The 8,322-nt window shown below is 47.8% G+C and overlaps 1 long non-coding RNA gene across 2 annotated transcripts in view; it reads right to left on the minus strand.

Annotated features, from left to right (window-relative positions):
• Window positions 1-1,772: 1,772 nt before the first annotated feature.
• LOC103271783 overlaps window positions 1,773-8,322 on the minus strand; it is a 10,377-nt gene continuing 3,827 nt past the window's right edge. Inside the window, exon 3 of one of the 2 annotated variants that reach the window (XR_505072.1) lies at window positions 1,773-1,880. This is a non-coding gene — a long non-coding RNA (uncharacterized LOC103271783). Of the gene's footprint in view, window positions 1,881-6,353; window positions 6,845-8,322 lie in introns of those variants that run through there. The other variant, XR_505071.1, reaches the window with a different exon arrangement.

Genomic DNA, 8,322 nt, shown 5'->3' on the forward strand with positions numbered 1-8,322 from the left:
CCTCTCCTACCACATCCCTGCCTGTGTGACACCAGGACACACAGGTCTCACATCTCCTGGGCATGGCAGGGAGAGGCCAGGACTGTGTCCTTGAGGGAGATGCCTTTAGACCACTAGGGCCATGGATAGCCAGGCCTACAAGGGATGCTTCCAGAGAGACTCCCAGGAAAACAAACTCACCCAGAAAGCCCTCCTCCCTCTGGGTGTGTGAGGTGGAGGGGTCTACGTGACAGGAGCTTGCAAAACAGCCAGGGGATGGGAGGCAGGGTGGCATGAGGAGGGTGTGAGGGCAGGGTCTTCCATACAGGTGCAGAGGGTACTGTTTGTGTCCAGGACACTGTGTGGAGGGTCAGTGTGTGGAACTCTGAGGACCTCAGGGCCAGCTTCCTTGGCCACGGCCTGGCCGGCAAGACCTGCCCACTTGATGGAGTGGCAAATCCAGGTTTCCTCTCCAGTGGCTTTTTATTTTTATTTTTGAGAAAGCAGGATTTATTGAGGACAGAAAAGGTCCCAGAGCAGGAGGGGACCCGAGAGGGTTGTCCTACCCTCACTCTCACACCGGTCTGGTCTCCTGTTCCACCGCACTCCTGCATCTCACCTGTTAGGCCGTGTCATCACTTCCTGGGACAGCACCGGCTTCCCCTGGCCTTGCCCCCAAACAGCCTCCAGGCAGCCGGGATTCACGTGCTGAAACATCAGTCCTCTCCTCCGACCACGGTGGGGCCTCTGTGAGGCATGGGGTGAGCCAGATCACCTGGGGGATGGTCAGCAGGAGCACAGCTGATGACGTGGCACTGAGTGTCGCTGCAGGTGACATGGCCCACTGTTGCTACATCTGGCCTTTACAGAAGCTGGAAATCTGGGTTTTTAAAAGTTCGGAGTCTCCTACATTGCCCTTTCTTTCAGGACCCTCTTCCTGGTGTGCTAGCTTGTGCCCGATTCATGTGGTATGTTCCCTGACTCCCTAACCTCTCCAGTGTCTCCCAGCCCCTCGGACATCTGAGCCAATGTTTTGGATACGTGTTCTTGCGTGTCCCGCAGCATGTGTGTGCTTTCTGCTCACGTCTATGTTACTGGCTGCAGACCTGGGCCGTGAACCTCTCACCCAGTTCTGTGTTAGAGCGATTCACAGATGTTGTATCTGAGCACCTAGGAGTACTCTGTGCTGCATTCACCTTTCTGGTTCACTTGTTCCCTTGTGAGGGGCCAGAGGTTGCCCCAGCTCCAAGGCTCTCAAGTAAAGCCGAAGCCAGTGTGCCCACAGCTGTCCTCTCAAAGTGCACAGAGTGGCCCGGAGTGGGCTGTGTCGCAGGACACATGATCACTTCACAGTGGCAAGGGTCGACAAAGCGTGTTCCAGAAGATGTCTGTCAGCTGGGCGCCCATCCGCCTACATCCTGTGCAGTCCTCATGTACACACGAGGGGTAAAGCGGCATGCGACTTCTGTTTCCTTTTTCTTTTTTTTGAGTTGGCGTCTCACTCTGTCGCCCAGACTGGAGGGCAGTGGCCGCTCCTGGCCACCGCAGCCTCGACCTGCTGGGCTCCGGCGATCCTTCCGCCTTAGCCTTCTGAGTAGCTGGAATTACAAGTGTGCACGCCCGGCTAATTTTTTTGATTTATTGTACAGATGAGGTCTCACTGCCCAGGCGGGTCTCGAACCCACGGGCTCAGGCAATCCACTCACCTCAGCCTCCCAAAGGCGCGGGATTACAGGCTGAGCCACCGAGCCTGGCTTGACTTCTGTTTTCACGAACTCAGTTTGAACAGCATAGATGCTGAAGAAAGAAGGACTTAATGATGAGTGCTTTATTGCCATGAGAACAGATATCAGATGCTCATCTGGGAGGGACTTAACTCACAATAGCCTTATCAGCAAGGCCTGTTCAGGAGAGAAATGTTGCACAAGTAAATGAAACTTTTTCTGCATTTTGATTACTTGTGAGATAGGAACGTTTGGGTGGAAGCAGGAGAATGGGAAATACCAAACAGCAGATGAGAAATGCTGACTCTGGTAACAGGTTACTGGAGACCAGCTAGAACCAGTTCAAACTAAGATGGTGTCAAATTGGCCCACTGCCTGACTTTGCCCCTCATTATGCACTCATTGTAACTCACACACCAACTGGTGCCATGACAACTCCAGTGGTGACCAGAAATAGACAAAGAGGGAGAACTGATTCTTAGAAATTCCTACCCCTTCCTTATAAAACCCACGAATATTTCGCTCCTTAATACCAACATTCCACTCTTAGTGTAAAAACAACAATTGTGAAAAGGAAACCCACAAGTCACTAAGTGCAGCTCATACCCGAGTACGCCTGCATTCCTCTCGAGTGTGTACTTTTGCTTTCAGTAAGCTTTTCTGCGTCTGCTTCACTGTCTTTGCATTCTTTGTATTTCTTTTTCTTTTTGCTTTTTTTTAGTTGGAGTTTCACTCTGTCACCCAGACTGGAGTTCCGTGGCACACTCACCGCCACCCCAGAGTCGACCTGCTGGGCTCCAGCGAGCCTTCCGCTTCAGCCTTCCAAGTAACTGGAACTACAGGCACACACTACCACACCCAGCTAATTTTTAATTTTTTTAAATTGTAAAGACGAGGTCTTGCCAAGTTGTCCGGGCTGGTCTTGAACCAGCGGGCTCAGGCAATCCACTTGCCTCGGCCTCTCCAAGTGCTGGGATTACTGGCTGAGCCACTGAGTCCGGCCATATTCTTTGTATTTCTATACTGTCTTTGAATTTTTTCTCAGGACAGTGTCAGAAACCTGGGTGACCAAAGATTCCTCCCATCTTTGAGGACCCTCCCAGCTTGCATCCACAGCTATGCTGTAAAACAGTGACATGGTAGACCCATCATAACCTGTGATCCTAAATGGAGCTATTACATTTTTTTCTTACTGCAGATTTCATCTTGGCACTTGAAAATTTATGTGCAGTTTTAGAATCAGAAATGACTTCTAGTATCAATGTGATGGAATGTTTGAATGGAAAGACTAATGATGACATATGGTGTGGAAGGATGTTCTAACTTCTGCTCTGAAAAGGATGCTTTAACTTCTGTTCTGTTATTTTATCACTTTCTTGGTACTAACAGATGAAATCACCCTCCTCCTATGCTCAGCTGTTAGCACATACTGGTTTGTATCTGGCTTTCTATCATTTGCCACATTGAACAAGCAGTTGCATTTTGCACAAAGAGCTCCAAAAAGACTTTTTGTTTGTTTAATAAACATCCACTGTCTAGAAAAATTAATTACAAAATTTACATGAGTTTTGACATTTAAATTTACACATGCATTTTGGCATTTTGTGGTTCAAATAAATAAATTTTTAAAAAGAGATAAAAGTAAACACTGCAAAAGTGAAAAGATTAGATTTGGTAATCTCACATTGAGGTCAGTGCATTTTAACTGACAAGTTCAAAGTTATACCTGACCACAGATAGGGGTTGAACTGTTGAAAGGACTGGGAATTTTTGTTTTTTGTTTTTGTTTTTGAGTTGGAGTCTCACTCTGTCACCCAGACTGGAGTGCAATGGCTGCTCCCGGCCACCCCAGCCTTGACCTGCTGGGCTCCGGTGATCCTTCTGCCTCAGCCTTCCAAGTAGCTGGAACTACAGGCACGCGCTACCACGCCTGGCTAATTTTTGATTTATTGTAGAGATGAGGTCTCGCCAAGTAGCCCAGGTGAGTCGCGAACCCGCGGGCTCAGACAATCCACTCACCTCGGCCTCCCAAAGTGCTAGGATTACAGGCTGAGCCACCAAGCCCGGCCGAGAATTTTTGAACTAACAATACATCTGTCAACCTTAATAGGAAACAGAGAGAGGCTCTCTAAAATAAATTTATTTGGAAATAGGGCACTGTAATAGGAATATGTGTGCCATAGTACACTATGTGTGTCATCAGGGAGGTACAGGAAAACATAGGTTTTGAAACCAGCCTAACTTCCCCATAGAACTAATGGTTATAGTTTTTGTTTTGTTTTTGTTTCTGAGTTTGTTTTTTTGAGTCAGAGTCTCACTATGTCACCTAGGCTGGAGTGCAGTGGCACAAGCATGACTACCACAGCCTCGACCTGATGGGCTCAGGCAGTCCTTCTGCTTCAATCTTCCAAGTAGCTGGAACTACAAAGGCATGCCACCATGCCTAGCTAATTTTATTTATTGTAGAGACAAGGTCTTGCCAAGTTGTCCAGGCTGGTCTTGAACTCCTGGGCTCAGGCAATCCCCTCACCTCTGCCTCCCAAAGTGCTGGGATTCTAGGTGTGAGCCACTGTACCCAGCTCCCCCCTTTTTTTGTTTTAAAAAATAAACACAAGCCAGGCTCGGTGGCTCAGTTGTTAATCCCGTGCTTTGGGAGGCTGAGGTGAGTGGATTGCCTGAGCCCGTGGGTTCAAGACCTGCCCGGGCAACTTGGTGAGACCTCATCGCTACAATAAATCAAAAAATTAGCCAGGCGTGGTAGTGCGCACCTGTAGTTCCAGCTACTTTGGAAGGCTGAGGCGGAAGGATTGCCGGAGCCCAGCAGGAGTGAGACTCCAACTCAAAAACAAACAAACAAAAAACACAGAAGGCTGGGTATGGTGGCTCAAGCCTATAATCCCAGAACTTTGCGGGGCTGAGGTGAGAGGACTGCCTGAGCCCATGGGTTTGAGACCAGTCTGGGAAACATGGTGAGACCTCATCTCCATAATAAATAAAAAAACCAGCCAGGCATGGTAGTGTGTACCTGTATGTCTGGCTACTTGGAAGGCTAAGGTGAACCGAGGTTGGTGGCTCAGCCTGTAATCCCAGCACTTTGGGAGGCCGAGGTGAGTGGATTGCCTGAGCCTGCGGGTTCGAGACCAGTCTGGACAACTTGGCGAGATTTTTTCTCTACAATAAATAAAAAATTAGCCAGGTGTGACAGTGTGTGCCTATAGTTCCAGCTACTTGGAAGGTTGAGGTGGAAGGATCGCTGGAGCCTAGCAGGTCGAGGCTGCCGTGGCCGGGACTGCACTCTACTCTGGGTGACAGAGACTCTCCAACTCAGAGACTCCAGCCTGGGCAACTTGGCAACTCAAAAAAAAAAAAAAAAAAGAAAAAAGAAAAAAGGCACTGACCCTCCAGTTTGACACTTACATTTGTTTTATGTGAGTTCCTTTCCCAAGGAACCACTTTCAGGCCTATAATATTAAGGAACTGCATCTCACCAGATCACTGGAGCGACAATGAGATGCCAGACCCCTCCTGTTTGCCAACTCCTCTTCCTTACCCTTCCCCAATACCTGCTTTCTACATTTCTGTCCCACTATATAAGCTCCTCACTTTTAGTGGGACAGGGAGATGAGACAGAATTCCCATTCTCCTTGGCTGGTATCATTCAAATAAAAAGACTTCTTCCCTGGCAATACCTCTCTCAGTGATTGGCTGTATTCAGGACCTCTACCAAACAGTAACAGTGTGAGCGTGGCGTGTGCACCTATGTGTGTGTACTGCTGGGGGTGTAAGCACTGTGGGGAGAGGGTGTGCAGGCGGGATGTTAGTGTGGTGGGATGTGTGAGCACAGCAGGGGGTGTGCAAGTGGAGGATGTGAATGTGGAGGGGGGTGTGTAGTTAGGGTGTGGGAAAGAGGTGTGCACATGGGGGTGTTAATGCAGCCGAGGGTCTGCACATGGTGGTGCACCTGTGGGGGTGTGGATGCCACAGGCAAGGGTGCGAATGTGGGGAGTGGGGACGGGATGAAGTGTACAGGGGGATGTTAACGAAGCAGGGGACACACAGTGGGGCTGTGACGGGGGTGCTCGTGTGTGGGCTGCCAGTGCTACAGGGAGGGGTGTGCATGTGGGGTGTGATGCATGTGGGGAAGGGGTACATGCTTGGGAGTGCACACAGGCTCCCTAACGACCTGCTGAGCTGGAAGACCGGAATCGCACATCGCACCCTTGCACTCCAGCCTGGACAATAGAGTGTGACCCGTCTCAAAAAAACAACCCGCCAAATTGGATTGAACACCAAGACCTAGTCTTGTAAAGTTGCTGGAACAGCCCATCCAGAGTGGGCTGGCACCTTAGCTCTCAGAACCTCAGTCTTCTCAGCTCTGAAGTGGGGAGAATGGGACCAACCCCTGAGGGTGTCAGGAGGGCTGACTGCCAAGAGAAGTCTGAATGAAGGCTGTGGCTGGAGACTAATCACAGAGGGTTATTGTCTGGAGGTGGAGGGGTTCTCCTATTATGCTTTTCCTGTACTACCTGATCCTTCCTCCCAGAATGGCTGTCCAATGAGCACTTAGGAAATGTTTAAATATGTTTTATTTTTTAAGTCAATTGTTCTGTTTTGTTAACAAATATGCTGACAACCCACTTGACTTTCATTTTAACTTTAAATCTGCTTTAAAGTAGAATGCATCCATTTTTCTCATATCCAATACAGTCTCATTGCCTAAAAGACACATTTTTGAACATATTTTGTGCTGCTTTGATTTTATGAAATCATCAAGGTGATTGTTATCTAACTTAAAGCAAGTTTAACAGGAGCCAACTGCACAATCTGGTGGAGCATGCCTTCTCCGCCCCTGCAGATAATGTATAATTCTACTCACTGGAGTGCCTGTACATCCCCTAGTCTGAACTAGTGGGGAAGGACTATGTCTTGTAGTGTCTGTTACATAAAATAGCTTGACATGTTTGCTGATTAACTGAAAAGCAGAACTGAAACTATAATCCTTAACTGGTGACAATTAACTCTCTGTATTGTCAGTCAGGTCATGGTTTGGGTAGTCAGTTCAGGTGTATGCTCCCAGAGGAACCAGGGTGTGGGTTAAGTTCTCCCGAAGTAGATGTGTAAGCTGAATTTATATATACTAGCTGAGAAGGAAAAAAAAAAGAACAGAGTTTATGTATTTCACAAGTTATAAAGAGGCTAGAGTTGCATACTAATGCTAAAGTATTGTACTATGTACTTTTTTCCTACTCTCCTAATGTATGTAAGTCGTTTAAACCTGAATTAAAAGTATATGAACAACAGTACTCATTTCATCCTCCTCTTAGAGAGTTCATAAAGCAAATTATCCATAGTGGGATATCTCTCTTATATTACAAACAGGTCACACATACAATTATTCGAAAGAGTAGGTATTTATTTCTTACATATAGTAGAAATTGAGGATTTGGGGAGAGAGATAGGAAGACCTCTGCTCTCTCCAATCAATTCTTTCTATCATGCCACCTTGGGGTCATCTGCACCTCAGTCCCAGAGAATATGAGCAACCAGGGAGAACTGCATGGACTTTTTCTTTGTTGCTAGGCCTGGAGATAACACTCATTACTTGTGAACATATTTTCCTGGACAGAGCTGTTATATGGAGACAGGTACAACGGGGGCTAGAGAAATGCAGGCTTCCTGTGTCCCAGAGAAAAGAGACCTTTGAGGGAACAGAAATTCAGTCTCTGCCACACAGGATTTCTTCCCTGTGTGTTTGCTGATGCCTGCTGAGGTGTGACTTCTGGCAAAAAGTTTCCCCACATTCATTACAATGATAGGGTTTTTCTCTTGTGTAGTGAGGCCTGATTTCTGGGAAAAAGTTTTCCTACATTCATTACATGTCCAGGGTTTTTTCGTGTGAGTTCTACGATGCAAAAAAAGTTTTGGCTTCTGGGAGAAAGTTTTCCTGCATGCTTTGCATTCACATGGATTCTCACTTGCATGGGTTCTTTGGTATATAGTAAGGATTGTTTTATGGTAAAAAGTTTTCCTACATGTATAACATTCATAGAGTTTCTCCCCTGTGTGAGTTCTCTGATACACAGTGAGGGCTGACTTCTGGCTAAAGGTTTTCCACATTTATGATATAGGGTTTCCTCATGGTGTGTGTAACCTGATGCTTCCTGAGATTTGCCTTTTTTTTTTTGCGTTGGAGTCTCACTCTGTCGCCCAGACTGGAGTGCAGTGGCCGCTCCCGGCCACCGTAGCCTCGACCTGGTGGGGCTCCAGCGATCCTTCTGCCTCAGCCTTCCATGTAGCTTGAATTACAGGCACGCTCTACCACGCCCAGCTCATGTTTTGATATATAGAGATGAGGTCTAACCAAGATGAGATGAGGTCTCACCAAGTTGCCCAGGCGGGTCTTGAACCTGATGGCTCAGGCAATCCACTCACCTCAGCCTCCCAAGGCGCGGGATTACAGGCTGAGCCACCAAGCCTGGCTTGCCTTTTTTTTTGAGTTGGAGTCTCACTCTGTTGCCCAGACTGGAGTGCAGTGGCTGCTCCCGGTCACTGCAGCCTTGACCTGCTGGGCTCCGGCGATCCTTCCGCCTCAGCCTTCCGAGTAGCCGGAATTACAGGC

This window comes from Carlito syrichta, unplaced genomic scaffold (genome assembly GCF_000164805.1).
Source record: "Carlito syrichta isolate Samal-C Ts95f unplaced genomic scaffold, Tarsius_syrichta-2.0.1 Scaffold311905, whole genome shotgun sequence".
Classification (NCBI taxonomy): domain Eukaryota; kingdom Metazoa; phylum Chordata; class Mammalia; order Primates; family Tarsiidae; genus Carlito; species Carlito syrichta.